The sequence below is a fragment of the Mastigoproctus giganteus genome, chromosome 3, assembly GCF_048544385.1.
Source record: "Mastigoproctus giganteus isolate SK-2022 chromosome 3, ASM4854438v1, whole genome shotgun sequence".
Lineage (NCBI taxonomy): Eukaryota > Metazoa > Arthropoda > Arachnida > Uropygi > Thelyphonidae > Mastigoproctus > Mastigoproctus giganteus.
The window spans coordinates 211,248,439-211,264,536 of record NC_143577.1 but is presented as its reverse complement, the minus strand read 5'-3'; positions in this window follow the sequence as shown (position 1 = coordinate 211,264,536).

Genomic DNA, 16,098 nt, shown 5'->3' with positions numbered 1-16,098 from the left:
TGACTGCTGAATACGGTGCTGTTTCTTGTATTCTGTCTATCTTGTGAACTCCTCTGACCGTTTGGTCGTCCCGGAGTATAAACAGAAAATTTATTTATTTAAATATGCATAAAAATTACATCTAGTTGATTTCCACTATTCAGAGTATTCGACCAAAGGTCTCAAGGGGTTGGTTGTGGTTGATCTCCCCTTTAGTGTTGAAGGCAGGTATGCTGAGCAATGCCTAAAGCAGTGGGATCCAAAATACTTCAGGACGGCTTTTTCAAAAATATTTAGGCTGTGGCAACTAATTTAGATGGGCCTGTAATCCTTTGCAGTCTTGGGATGTGCCTTTTTAGGAACAGGTTTTGTATAGTACAACTTCCACGTCTGCGGGACGTTGGCGGTTTGCAAGATGTTATTATATGCTTGAAGGAGAAGATCGATTATGTCACAGAGGGATCAAAAACAGACTTGTGTATGAGCTGCGATTCACTTTGAAGATTGTACCCTCAAGAAGGCCTGCGAAAACAAAACCCGTGCTATGGATTAGAGCCGTGCCAAAACGTTTAAGCGCCTGGATACAAAGAAGAAAATGTCGCCCCCACCCCCTAAAATGGAGATGTTGCACCATTCATTTTTATGGACCTCCTTTCTACACATTCAAGTTTTCATTGTGCCGGCACTGAAAGCTAAGTCGCTTCTAGGCTTCCATGGTCACGCGCCTCGACTCTGAAGTAAAAGAGGGAGAAACATCTGCAATGAATTTCACCAAAGTGAAATTCAGTGCATTCGCGCTACTGATGAACATTCTTTGCAAAGTCGCATTAGACACACAAAAAAAGAGCGAATGTATGTCTAATTGAGCAAAGTGGACACTTCCAGCACATTCTGTAACAGTTTTAATTAAATTCGTTATTAATAAAATTTTTTTGCATTAAAAACTGAGGTGTATTTTACTTGGACAACTTTAGAGTACAATTTTAAATGGATTTTGACCTTTGATCTTCCTCTGTTTATATACTATTTTCAAAATGATGAAAGGTAACAGTTTTTAAAGCGGACCTAAACCTATTTGAGATAACCAAAAGATAAAAAAAAAGTGACATATTCTTTAAGGAATGTTTGCAAACACCACGAGACAAAAGCCAATACAGTAATGCGCTCACTGTTCCCAATTTCATTCTAAACTATATCCAATTCCAAAAAAATGGGTGTTAGAAGGAGGGGCAAAAAGGATAATTCTTCCGTGTCTTCTTGCTAGATTATCAACTAGACCATGTTTTCATATTTCTTCATGAAATGGCGAGCTCTTTCAGTAAGAGTTCGTACCATACAACATAAATCAGGTGGAGAGATACGTAGAGGCGCTGTATGTGTTAAATTCAGTGCGAAAAATGGGCGGGACGAAATAGCTATGTGATTTTGAATGAAGCATGTTAGACGGAGTCAGATGCGCCGGTATGAATATCCATGAAAATGCAGTCCAGACTAGTCCAATAACTGAATAACATACAGCCAATGGCGAATCTTGTTGTTGGAAACTTCGTTGATGCCAGGGACTAACAATACTTGTACAGGGCAACAGAAAGGCTCTCAAAGGAGCATATCAGAACATTAAACTGGTCATGCCTCGTCATGGATGGAATATCATAGCCGATGAGCGAACCGGGTTCCATTCCAGTCAGAACAAGAAGGTACAGTTACAATAGGAACACCAGAAAGCGGAAGGTTGCAAAAAGGTTGTCTGATCTGACAAATTCCGGTTCCTGCTGTTTCACATTGGTGTGAAAAGCATAATTAGAAACCCAGATCTTGTTAAAACGTATATCTTGAAATGTATACTTCCCATCCCACTCTATGCTTCACAGATTTAGTCCTCACCGAGCAACCTGAAAACTGGATTTTAAGGTGGTTGAACCGTGTTAATGGCTACCCTTTCACCATCTCGAAATCAATCATGTATGGTAACTTTGGTTGCATCCCTCGGAATCAGTTGCTCATTGCAGGAAATCTGTGAAAACCTCTGCCAACAACTCACTGATCGTCTTGACGCCCCAAATGTCCACAATCTTGTTGTAGGCCCTAGGATTTCCCGCGTCCTTTGCAATGACGCATGGATTCCCCTAAGAAGCTTATTACAGAATTTAACAACGCTTAGAAGATTTTTTCCGTCTAACGTCCTCCAAACTTACAACACCCTGAAGATTGATCCCTACAAGTTCTGTGATGAGAAAACGTACAGATCTGAGAAGATACAGGACATGTACCACCACATACAACTGTAGAAGTTTCCTTCAGGATGGAATCTTCATTGAACTCTACTTTGCTGAAGAATTAATTTGTTTTAAATTATTATTATTTTTGGATGTACGTGTTAGTTGTATATATTACGATACGCAGTGGCGAATTACCCATTAAGGCAATGAGGCACGTTCCTACGGGCCCCAGGCTTTGGGGGCCCCAAGCCAAGGCATTTTCCTATAGTGTTCTAAAATAGATTAATGTTTTCAGTACACATCATAAAAATCTTGATTAATTTAAGCGAAAATCTTGATTAATTTAAGCGAAAATTTAAGCAAAAAATTCAAAAGTACAAAATTTCATTTATTTTCCACCTAACGTTTATTTATTTTTTATTCTTTTTTTTATTATAATTTTTTGGGTGCCCCCCCAAGTATAATTTGCCTTGGGGCCCCAACTATCCTTAATCCGCCACTGACGATACGTATGCATTTTTGTCTCTACCTTTTGCTTATGTCACTGTATATATGTGTATGTGCTTTATTTGTTCGTATTGGATGTTATTTGTAGTATTATTGTATAGATTATATATGCGTAATTTATGTACGACTTCTATGTCTGCTATCTAAGTTATAATGTACGAATGTATATAGGCACCCTCCTAGCTGAAGGCTGTTCAGGGGTGAAGCATATGCAATAAACTGAATAATAATAAAAAAAACTTTCCTCAGACTGAATATTGGCTCTTGAGATGACTGAACAGGATCTCGAATCACCCATTTACTATCTAGAGCCATCCTACTTTCCAATCTCAGTATTCTTCCCTGGAAACAACAGACAATTAACACAAGAAACGTTTTCACATTAGCATTGATGGTTTATTTCACTCTCATCGAGAAGCCTCGAGGAATGCTGAAACAAGACATCCTCTTCAAAGCAACTTAAAAAACCTGGACAGCCTAAGTCACTTTTTTCCAGCAAACACGATAGAACTCTTCAATCAACAAAGAATTGAACTGGAAAAACTCTCTGTAACAACAACGCCTACAGGTTGCAGATCTTTTCCAACTCCTATCGTCTCGTGCAACTTTAGTGCACAGCCACGGCTCAAAACTGCATTTAATTTTGATCCCTCTTAACTATATATTCTCATTATTCTAAATGTCAACCTAAGTTGTCAAAATTTGGAATATTCTAATATAAAATTATAATTACACATGTATTTCAAAAATTTTGTATTCAACCTTTCAGGGTGAATACAAAATTTTGGGTGGTCCGCTTCACACCTTAAAATATAACTCATACCCTTCTAGCCAATGGTTGTACCAGGGGTGTCTCCTCTTTAAACATAAATTGATAATAATAATAATACCTTGAAAACAGCATGATTCTATAGACCTATCTTGCCAGGTGTCAAGATGGGTCCATAACTGTTGACGGCAGTGCAATCGTGTGGGGGATGTTTTTGTGTTGTATAAGTTCGCAGTGCAGTGTAGCCACCTCTCAAGGCCATAACTATACAGGGCTAATTCCAGTAACAGGAGAGCGAATTCAGTTACAGCGGTAATCTTCACAGTCATCAGATATCAATCCAATTGAGCACATTTGGGATGAGGTGGAAAAAGATTTTTAGAGTAGAGATGTGAAACCATCCAATTTTCAATAACTGTGGGAAGCAATTGAGTCAACATGGAGCAGCATTGCTGTGACACGCTTTCAACACCTTGGGTCCCTGCCAACATGAGTGCAGTCGTTCTGAGGCTGAAGGGGATTTTATCTTGCTATTAAGTAACTGTACCTAATAAAGTGGCCACTCTGTAATTCTTTTGTGTGTTATTCGTGCTTAATTATATATCAATGATCAAAAGAAATATTTGATATTATCTCTTTTTATTTTACTAAACATACAAGACAGTGGGGGGTCGTCACCGGTTGAGAGAGAGAGAGAGAGTGTTTGTTATTTGGTTTTTAGGAGCATTAGTAACTAAGGCCATATTGCTCCGGGGATATGCGGTGCTCATTCCCTGACCTTTCCGCATCCTCCGTATTTGGTGATCACGGGCTCGAACCCCGGTCTAATCAAGAGAGAGAGAGAGAGAGAGAGAGATCCGCATTCGAATCACATCGGAGATTGGGGGCATTTTTAAAGGCCCTTGAAGGCATTTCTCAAGCGGAGTAATTAAGGTTCTCCAGAAACTTAGAGACATAATAAGCAATGATTGTGTATCATAGCATTTGGCAAACTGCAAGCAATGTGGCTGGCGCTTCAAAATATCCCTAAACAAACAGCTCACCCCTATAAAAATTTCCGGAGACGTTCTGCTTTTTGTTTCCAGTGGTGTTCTACAGAGTTTCTTTGCAATTTACTTCAACGATTGACTTCCAAGTTCTCATCTTGATGGAAATCTCTCTCATATGACAATAATCAACTCTGTTATCTCACTTGTAGACTACTGTACGTAACCACGCTAACTAAATCAGCAAGTGCACATTAGGTATTCTGTCGTAAAGAACGGCGCCTACGGTGTTACATTATGTGAGTCAGGACTGAAGTGTAACAACACTGCGTGCATTCCAAAGAACAGAGTGCGCGCATGTGATGAATTAATTGTTCGCAAGTGGCGACCTGCAGCTCTTAAACAGTTCAATGAAATTAAAATCATTTCTTTGCTCTGCTCCAACTCCATTTTAATTATTTAATTGTAGTGCAAAAAGATTTATTACAGAACTGCCCAGAATGTTTCTTTTTAAAGAGTAGTTCTCCACTGACAATTCACAACAGCCGTTTACACTAGCGCACGTGTGTTACGTAACATCGTTTGATATTCCGTTAAAAAACTGACGACAACAATGTGGTTGTCCGCGCCGAGAACAACACATTAACACCGTCCATATTTCAGCATTCAAATACACATTTCCTGTAAACATTATGCCAGTATACTCAAGTGTGGACCAGGTTTTTAGACTGCTAACAACCTCGTGTAATCTATTACAATAAACAAGCTGTTATTCCCTTCGACATTCTTCATAAAGCCAATATTCAATAACACACAGTCTACAAGTTTTAGTTTTATATATCGGAGAGGAAAAAGAAATGGCGAAGACACTTTCTAGTGAAAATTATAACAAATTCCGTGTTTTAGCAATCGTCCGTTCCTCCCCGCCTGGTTGCATATGTATTGCAATGAGAAGCGGAAAATGTGATACTGCAGTCCATACGAAGTACTTGGTCGACATGGGCAAGGGACATGATCTGACGGACTTCGAAAAAGAGGTGCTTGTCAGGCACCTGTTGGTGGGTGGAGTACTGCGAATCTTTTGGGGTTATTCGTGGTGTGCTGTAGTTAAGGTGTTCCAAGAGTGGGTAGATAGTGGTTAGAGCAGCAGTCGTTGGGCCAATTGGCAGGCGCCCAAGCCTCATTGATGGTCGTGGGGACGTAGGTTATCCCGCTTTGTGAGACCGGATAGACGGTGGACCATGGACTTTATCCAAGACTATGATCGAACAAACCCTCCTCTGCATGAGCCACCGAAGTAGGTGCCCGGTTAAGGTACCCATGCTTACTGGGCACGATTGCCAAAGACGCCTAAAGTTATGTTAGCATCTGAACGCTGCCATTGGCCAGTTGACGAATGGATAAGAGTTGCTTTTTCCTATGAACCATGTTTTCTGCTATGCTGTGTGGGCGGTACATGGAAGGTACAGCGAAAAACTGCGGAGAGGAATCACTCCGATGTTATGGTCCGACAGAAACAGGCAGGTGACAGCAGTGTTTTAGCATGGGAAGTGTTTTCCTGGGAATCTCTTGGAGCGCTCAAATGTCTAGACCGCACTCTGAATGCTAAAATCTATCTATTCACTGTAGTTTGGCTGATCAGGTAACCCCTTCATAGTAACCGTCTTCTTGGATAGCATACGTATGTTCCAGCAGGATAATGGGCCCTACAGAATGGGAGTGATTTGCTGAACACTCGTATATCGGAATAACAGGATACAGGTGGGATTAAATTCCTGTATCATAAACAACTAGGAATGACAAAACGGCGTGTTTCAAATTTAAAAATTGATATGCCTAAGATTACGTGCAGAAGGAAGCAGAGTCTTCTGGAACCACTCTGAAAAGCTTTTAAGACAACAGGACACAACCTTTTAGGAATAGATATGCAGCAGAGGCTGTGTGATTGAAACTACAGCTATCCTTGAGGGAGCTGTTTAGGGCAAGCCCTTAGAGCGGCAATCATCGAATACAGCGGACCAGATTAATGGGTAAACACTAGAAGAGACTATTTGTAATCAAAACTCTCGGTAAACAAAGGAATTTGCATATTCATACATTTTAAACAGTCCGATTTAGAGATGACAGCTTTACTGAGATAATGAGTAAGGTAGGGATAAGAAATTCAAAGGTGAAATAAGTAAAGTTTTGCGTGGAGTGGTGAAGGGAGTGGCTCATGGAGTGATGTAATTTGGAAATATGTAGTTGATAAGTAGTGAGTGTTGTCTTGAAAAAAATAAAATACGGGAATAGTATGGTTTTAAAGTACCAAATCCTATTTAATCCGTCCAGGCTGTCGTGCGTTATGAATAAAGTGAAAGAAACTTCAAAACATACGACAACAGGCGCATTCCTGTCTTTGAAGTTAGTTGACGCCGGGGAGCAGATCAGAGAATAGTCGATGATACTCCAGTTCAGAAAAGGCAATTCTGCTGCAGAAAATCGTTCCCGTAATTAGATGAGGCGCTAAAAATGTTTCCATATAACGACTTCTTGTATTAGCGGGAGAAATAGGATCCGCGAATAAAAATTCCGGAAAATACAAGTCCTCAGATCAGAACAATATAGTACTAGAACTAACCTAAAAAAAAAATTAACAACAGAACTGGCTAATTTTTGTTTAATGAAAAACCCCAAACACGAAAGGCATTAGAACCTGCAGTACTTTGTACCGGGCTTGGGATAAAGGTTGAGAAGACAGAAGATACTTGTTGACGTCAGACTTGAATTTCTGTAGATTTTTAATTTCAAGAAATACGTGTGAAGGGAGGTTGTTCCAGAAAAACGGAAGATGAAGAAATAAATGAGGAAGAAGAAAAATTGGTTCTGTGAGTTTGAAGTTGGACAATAAATGGATGTTGACTGGTTGTGGCGGGTCCGGATTTACAATAAGCTAAACAAGTTACGGCTTAGGGCGTCACATTACAAGGGACCTCATTCTATCTTAAAAAAATTCTTTGTTAATATTGTCACAAGTGAATCGTAAACATCATACACAATAATGATAATTTTTGTTATGGTTTTGACTATCATTGTCAAATCGGTTGCTATATCAAGCGGCTCGCTTAGAGACAACGACAACAGTAAATGAGAACATTCTACTGTTTACTGATTTTTTATCTGTTATCTATTTTTATTTCTACAAAACAAAACAATAATTTGTGAATATATACATACATATAACATATAATTTACAAATTATATTATTTAATTTTGTTATTTAACATAAGTTAATAAAGAATATGCACAAATGTAACGCCTTTTTATAATACATATTACATGCCTATCAAAGCCTGTTTAACTGTATAGCCCATTTAATTTATTTTCAATTTAAACATTTTTAATTTATTATAATTTAGTGAAGGGGAAGGGCCTCGTATATGTTTAAAGCTAGGGGGAAAACAACAAATTTAAATCTAGCCCTGGGTTACATCACATGTATGGATTGGTTTGGAAGAGAGAGAGGGAGTGGAATTTCAGAACCAATTCAAAAGAACAGTGCCTATGGAAACTCCATGGAAACAGAAAGGCATGCAGCAGAAACAAATGATAGTGGCGAACTTCACATGAAACGGGTCATCAACGTGGCCTGACCTCCCACTTTTGAGCAGGGTCTAGGAGACACAAGAGAGGTTTGGGAACAATATTCCAAGGTAGGGCGAATTTGAGATTTGTACAGAGTGAGAAGTTGTTGAGAAGGAAAGTAACAGGGAAATCAAAAGAGAAAACAGTTTACATATGTATAATAATCGAGAAGTTTAAGCTGTTTGTGCAGGGCAAGATTTCTCAAACTGGAAGGTGAAATGCAATGTGCTATCATCGGTAAAACTATGGAAAGAATTTCCAGTCAGTGGAAGATCATTAATATATAAGGGGAATAGTAGGAAGAGTGGTAGAAAGAACTGAAGGCTGGGGAGCATCAGCGGAGAAGTTAGAAGACAGAGTCACCTACCATCAACCGCAGCGACAACTGCATATCCAATTGCAAAAAACAGTCGGAAATCCATAAGATGAACGCTTGTTAAGAAGACCATATATGGGACTGAATTCTGCCTGCTGAAGTGGGCTAACAATAAGCAGCATCTCCTCCATCAGTTAAGGACCACGCAGCTTGAGGAACAACTGAAACTACAGCGTTTGCCAGACATTGCATGGAAACGACTCGTAACTACAGTAAAGATGATGACGGGCCTGATATTCTCACCGTGCTTCTGGCAGATTTGTGAATGGCACATCCCGCCATCTGCTTTAAGAGGCACTAAATCCCTGAGGATGAAAGCAGACTGAAGATGGCTGATAGGTTCGTGCCAGCCAGGGTGGTGGAATCAATCCGTTGCTTATCTCAAATTGGAATTGACCTCGAAAGGCTAATAGAAGATCCGAAGTACAGGAAAAAAACCGCGATGTGGTTCGCCGAGGCTACTGTCGCCTAACAGTTCTGCGCGTTTTTGAAGTGTGTGCACTCAGTGGTGTGCTTATGTGAACAAGTGTCTGTAGTTAGTGTTTTCAGTTGTCTATAGTAGTTGTTATACTGAGCAACTTTCACGTTAACTGTCAGAACTCTAGTCAGAAATGAAGTGTAAATTTAGTCAATGTATATTTTCTATTTGTTTATATTGTAGTATATGTAAATCCCCTGGATTTACTGCTCACCATAGTAACACATTATTTAGTATGGTAGGACAAATGAAGATTATTTATTTACTTTATGCTAAATATGATCAAAAGGCTTTGAAATGTCATTTGGTTAGTTTCGCCAAATTTCCCCATTGAATTTGTTCACAGATGGGTAACTTAAGCCAATATATCACCAGAGGATCGTCACTAACGGAATCCATATTGACGATCGTTTATCAAAAGAAACGTTTCGAGATAATTTACAAATTGGCAGTAAATGGATTTCTCCATAATTTGAAAAGAATAGATATAAGGGCAATGGACAATAACTGGATGGGAGGGAGATTTGTCACCCTTTTTAGGGGTTGGATGATTATGAGCAAATCTCCAAGCAAAAGGAAATATTACATCAGTGGAATAAGAAAGTGTAAAAAGGTGACACACAGGTGGAGAAATGCTATCAGGCCCTGGAAGATTTTTTGGCATCTTCTTCTGACATCCTTTTACCGAAAGACAACAGGATGTATCGAATGGAGTGTACTGGGAATGGTAAGGGTTATTTTACCAAGCTCATTAATATAAGAGTTAAAAGAAAAGTAGGATGCTTGTAAGTCGGTTTTATCTTTATCTGAGGAGGCATTAGACCACCAGATTTTAACAAAGGTGGAAGTGTAGATGGGAAAAGTTGCGGCCAATAACTTTGGCAAGGGGCCAGAATAATCGACTACCGTTTGAACAAGAAGCAAGTTTTTTACTCTTAACCTGTTCAAATTTTAGTTTGGATTGAGAAATAACTGCTTTACAATTGTTGCGAGCTTTGGTGTAGAGAGAAAATGAATCTAGAGATTTGGATGGGGGGCCAATTGCGATATTCTACGTTCTTACCTTGAACAATTTTAGCACATTTATTAGAAAACCAAGGTTTAGTTAAAGGATGAGATTTTATGGTGGAGCGTGAAATAAAGGATTTCATCCCTACAAGGATTATTTCACTAACAAGATATAAGCAAACATTAACATCAGAAGATTTAAAATAATCTAACCAAAGAAAAGAAGACTAAATCTCACAAACCATCCCATTGCGCATTCTTGTAATGCCAAACAACACGAGTCTGAGAATGACACAGAGAGAACGACTCCACTAAAGAAGGTATCACCACCAAATTGTGATCTAGGTTGCCCACAGGATGACTGAACTCTACGGTGTAATTTCAAGGGTTGATATTGAGAAAATGATAAAGAATGTTGGGTGTGTGATTAGGATTTTCTGGTAGGTGAATGAACTATCTGTGCGAGGTCTCTGCATCTCGACCGGTTGGGTCCGTGTGAACATCACGAGTAAAATTGCCAAGGAAAATTAAATTCCGTTGCTATTAGGAAAGCCGGACTGGAGAAAGTGGAGTTTCAAAGAAGGGTTTGTTTTTTTTTTTTTTTTTTTTGGTAGTTGTTGGCGCATAGACTTCTGTGGCCATAATGCACCTCCCAAGGTTTTTGCAGTACTTTGATCCAAGCCCGAAGCGGGAATCGAACCCGCAACTTTTGAGTTGCCAGGCAGGTACTTTACCCACCTGGCTAGCCCGGTCGGCCCTCAAAGAAGGGAAGTCAAAGAGAGTATGAGAGCGAACATATGCACAAGTACTACTTTTGAAATGAAAAGAACTGTACAGCGAATAATTAAGACAACTGAGATGAGCAACGTTGTTGTTGTTGTAGGATTTTAGGAGCATCAGCGACTAAGGCCATATTGTTTCGTGTATACTGTCTGTAAATTACGCGCGTTCTGAAAAACTCGAGTTTCCGGGAGAAAAATCCATGCTGCCTTCACCTGAGATCGATTAACTGAGCCACGTTATGAAAACAGTCCCATAAAAATTCTTCCCGTCATCGACGGGACTCGAACTCAGGTCTTTTCCACCCCTTGTGGGGAGGACAGTGATCCTACCAACCTTGCTACGCACGAAGGCGATGAGCAGTGGTTGAGGTAGCTGATAATTGTGATTCTAACAGAAAAAGTAAGTGGGGCTTGACAGACAGACTGCAGACAGAAATGGACACCATTGAGAATGGTGCTAAGACCATGTACATTTGTTAAATGAACGAGAAGGTGTTTTGAGGGTTTAGAACTTTTCGCAGATAATTTTATTATTAGTTTGACTATTCATGATGTATTCAGTACTAAGGTGGAGGGGAAACGTGTATGAAGTGATAATTTTTGGATATGGCGTACACACAGCAAGAATATAACCAGCACCTTCACAATGTAACCCCCTCCCACTCGAACACATGCACACACTACTCGGACTACCTCCAGTTATTATCTGAAAGAGTACAGGCAGCAAGATTATAAACTAGTTGATCCGAATGTCTCCTAGACAGTTTCCAATAGGTTAGGTCCGGTGAACTAACTAGTGGCCGCCCTGAGAACACCGTTTTAGAGCTGTACCCTCAAAATGTAAGGAATATTGGTTATTGTTATTTGGTTTTTAGGAGCATTAGCAACTAAGGCCATATTGCTCCGGAAATATGCGGTGGTCATTCCCTGACCTTTCCGCATCCTCCGTATTTGGTGGTGACGGGCTCGAACCCCGGTCTAATCAAGAAGCGTGTGCTACGCACTGCTGCTTCTTCCCACCTGGCTACGGAGGCGCCAAGGAAGATTTGATCTCCCACGATGCCCACACAACGTTAAAAGACAATCATACTGATGGAAGGGAAGGGATTGTGGAAGCTGGAAGCTGAATAATGAATCAATCTGGGAGTAAGATGAGATAGTAATGAGCATACTGTTAGTGTATAAATATATATAAATGGAGCAATATGAGTAATATGAATAATAAAAATGAGGTAGTGAAGTAATACAAGGAGTTAAAATTGATAAGAAACAACTGCACTTGGACCGGATGATTACAGTTTTTTTAAAGTTAGCTTTAAGTGATGAAGTTAAATTGGAATTGAATTAAACACGAGGAAAAATATATATGTATTTGTTTGTAATACAGTAGTAAATTTAAGACAGATAACTGATGGAAATAAATTGCTTTAGATTAGTAACTAAGTTGCATTATACTATGATTAAGAGATTGTTTTTTTTGGCGAAGGAAAGACGGTGAAAATAAGATTAAAAATTTTAATGAGGAAGGAAATTTGTAGTCATTAAAATTAAATTATCAATTATGTGCAGTTGTAACTAGTTTAACTTATAATAAATGTTTTGTTTTGTATTCTTTTGTCTGCCTCAAATTGCTTTTGAGATATACACATTCCGCCAATTATACATATTTGTATGTAGGAATATAACCCTCAGCTCTTTTGATCTTCTGATCACTTTATGTAGTCAGATATCACTACGGGCCTTAGACTGCTTTGAGGGGAACTATGGTTACATACACAGATCACAGTTATCTGTGAGAACAGTACTAAGGTAATGGGTGTATATAGTATTGAGAGATAAATAGTAAATATGAAGGTAACATAAAAATGCGTAGAAATATAATATAACCAAAGCAGCATCATTATTTATAGCTCTCCCTCAACAATTTCCTTTGACTACATGTTGGACAACTGTAGCACTCTACAGACTAATTAAGTCGAAACTCTAATTCTAATCTTCTATATATTTTAAATTGCATATTAATCATATCAACACAGCTATTGCTAAAAAGAAATTTGTGTGAATTAAAAAAAAAAAAAAAAGCCGTCGTCAGAGGATTCATTGCCTCTGACAATTCTGATTAACATTTTTAGAATGAATGGTGCTCCAAAATCGGAATACGTTTGTTTTGTTTGGACACGCATCTTCATCAGATTAAAACTAACCGAGTTAAGCAGAAAAAAACATTAACCATCTATTTCAGTCAACACTTCTGATATTGGGCAACCATATTTTGACGGTATCAATCTTTCATTCTAATATCAGAGTCTGGATTTTGGAGAATTTCGGCAGCCCTAAGCGGGAAAACTTTTTGGTGTTCAAATGCATGATAAAGAATGCGTGATATGCACAAAACAGTGAATTTTTTTTTCCTTCTGGGAATTAATTAACTTAAAAATACATTGCAAACAAATGTTTCAATGTCAAGAGATTAACCCTTTTTACTGTTAGGTGTGTATTAATACAAGCACCAAAGTAATTAAAGTTTATTTGAGGTAGCAGCATATTCTGTCTGTAAATGAGTGTATTCTTCGGTGGGTTTTCCATTTCGTAGACGAAAAACCCGAGCGAAAGAAGAAAAAAATAATTCAAACCTCGCCTAAGACCGACTAACTCAGCCACGCTGTGAAAAAGCCTAAAAAATTCCTAGCACCTTCAACAGAATTCGAACCAATGCCTTTTTATCATTTTGGATAAAAAGGGCTTGGTTCGTTTTATAATTTTGAGGCCCGTGCATTTATGCATAAGTGTATATTACACCACACAGACCGTAGACTTGATTTGAAGAAACGGTCGTGCAAAATCTTCATTGCCTGCCTAAACGAAAATATCTCTTTCCTTTTATTGAAAATTGGTTCGGTGTCTACCTAACCCATTAATTACGGGTAATTAAGAGCAAAGGTGGGCCGACGCGCTTAATGAAATATTGTATCGATATAATATTCTTTCAAACATGCAAGTAAATATCCCGTTACTTTTGCAATATAGTGTAATTATAACAAACGATGGAGGGTTCTCCAAAACCAATTATGCACAGGATTACAGAACACCATTTCGCAGCTCGCGGGATATTTATAGTCAGAAAATCATCAATTATTACATCAACTTTTTCTGCTATATATGCGAAATGTCATAGAATAATATTTGAACGAAAACCAATTTCGCCTCAAATGTGGTACTTGTACATATGTCCGTTCCGATATTCCCTGTCAGAGACCTGGTAATTTGGAATCTCCTCTTTTCGATCTTCTTTGGCTTAAAATCTCTCTACCTCATTGTGTCAAATTCATCTGTTGTCTCTACCGTTCTCCCAACTCCACTAATAACTTGGAGCTCTTTGACTTCCTCTCTTTTCAACTTGACTTTCTCCAGTCCAACTTTCCTAACAGTGAGGTAATTTTCCTTGGCGATTTTAATATTCACAACTCCAGCTGGCTTCCGTTTTCTAGTCACACCGATCCAGCTGGTCGAGATGCTGAGGCTTTTGCAATTACTAATGACCTTGCACAGATTGTTCATTTACCTACAAGAATACCAGACAATCCTAATCATACAGCCAACACGCTTGATCGTTTTCTCACAGACAGCCCTTCTAAGTACACGGTAGAAGTGAGAGGTTCTTTATGCACCTCAGATCACAACTTGGTGATTGTCTCTTCTCCAATGGAGCCTTTATCTCATGGCTATTCCCAACCTCGTATTGTTTGGCATTACAAGAATGCAAAATGGGATGACCTGCGAGATTTCTTTTCTTCTTTCCCCTGGTCGGATTAATGTTTCAAAACTTCTGATGTCAACATTTGCTCAGATCGTGTCAGTGAAATTATTCTTGCAGGAATGGAATTGTTTATCCCACACTCCACTTTAAAATCTCGTCCTTTATCTAAACCTTGGGTTTCCAATAAATGTGTTAAGGATGTTCAAGAGAAGAACGTTGCATATCGTAATTGGCTTGTTTCTAATTCTTCAGTTTCATTTTCTGCCTACATCAAATCTCGCAACGATTGTAAAGCAGTTATTAATCAGTCCAAGCTAGAGTTTGAACAGGCTAAGAGTAGAAAACTTACTTCTTGCCCTAATGGTAGAGGAGCATTCTGGTCTCTTGCCAAAGCTATTGGCCGCAACTTTTTCCCATCTCTGCTCCCACCTCTGTCCAAATCAGATGGTTCTGTTGTCACTTCAGCCAAGGATGCAGCTGACCTGCTAGCATCCCATTTTTATTCCAACTCATGTATTAATGATCTTGGAAAAACACCTCCCACTATTCCCAACGCGCTCCATTCAATGCCTCCCGTGTCTTCCGTCAAAAGGATTTTGACGAATCTTGATGCTAAGAAAGCTCCAGGTCCCGATGCTATTTCTCCACTTGTTCTCGAAACCTGTGCTCCTGAACTTACTCCTGTTCTTTGCCGCCTTTTTTCACTTTCTTATTCCAAAGGTGTTTTTCCTTCTGCTTGGAAATTTGCTCATATCCAGCCAGTTCCTAAAAATGGTGAGAAATCCCTCCCTTCCAATTATCGTCCCATTGCAATTACTTCTACTCTTTCTAAAGTAATGGAGAAATCAATTAACCGCCAACTCTAAAACTACCTAGAAACCTTCCGTCTTATCAATGATCGCCAGTATGGATTCCGTCAGTGTCGATCCACTGGTGATATTCCGGCTTATGTTACCCATTTATGGACTAATTCAATGGAAAAGTTCGGTGAAACCCAAGCAGTTGATCTTGACATCTCAAAGGCTTTCGATCGTGTTTGGCATAAAGGTTTTCTAAACAAGATTTCATCTTATGGTTTGCAAACTGTTTTTTTGTAATCGGTTATCCAGTTTTATCCCTGATCTCTCACTGAGGGTGATGGTAGATTGCTGTCCGTCTTCTAACTTCTCCATTAATGTCGGTGTCCCCCAAGGTTCAGTTCTTTCCCCCACTCTTTTCCTCTTGGATATTAATGACCTTCCTCCATTGACTGGAAATCCTATCCATAGTTTTACGGATGATAGCACATTCCACTTTCCATTTTGAGAAACCTTTCCCTGCTCAATCAGCTTCAACTTCTCAAAAATTTGCTACCAATTCCTTAAATGCCGGTCTCCACGTAATTCTCCAGTAGGGCAAAGACAACTTAGTAGATTTTAATACTTCTAAAACTCAGTCTTGTCATATATATCGCAAAAAGGATTCTTCTCCTCCTATGCTTATCTTTGGTGACACTCCGATTTCTAGGCAAAATGATATACAGTACTATATCTCTTTTGGGAATTACCCTGACTTCTAATCTCTCTTGGCACAAGCACATTACAAATATTGCTTCTTCTGCATCTAAAAAACTT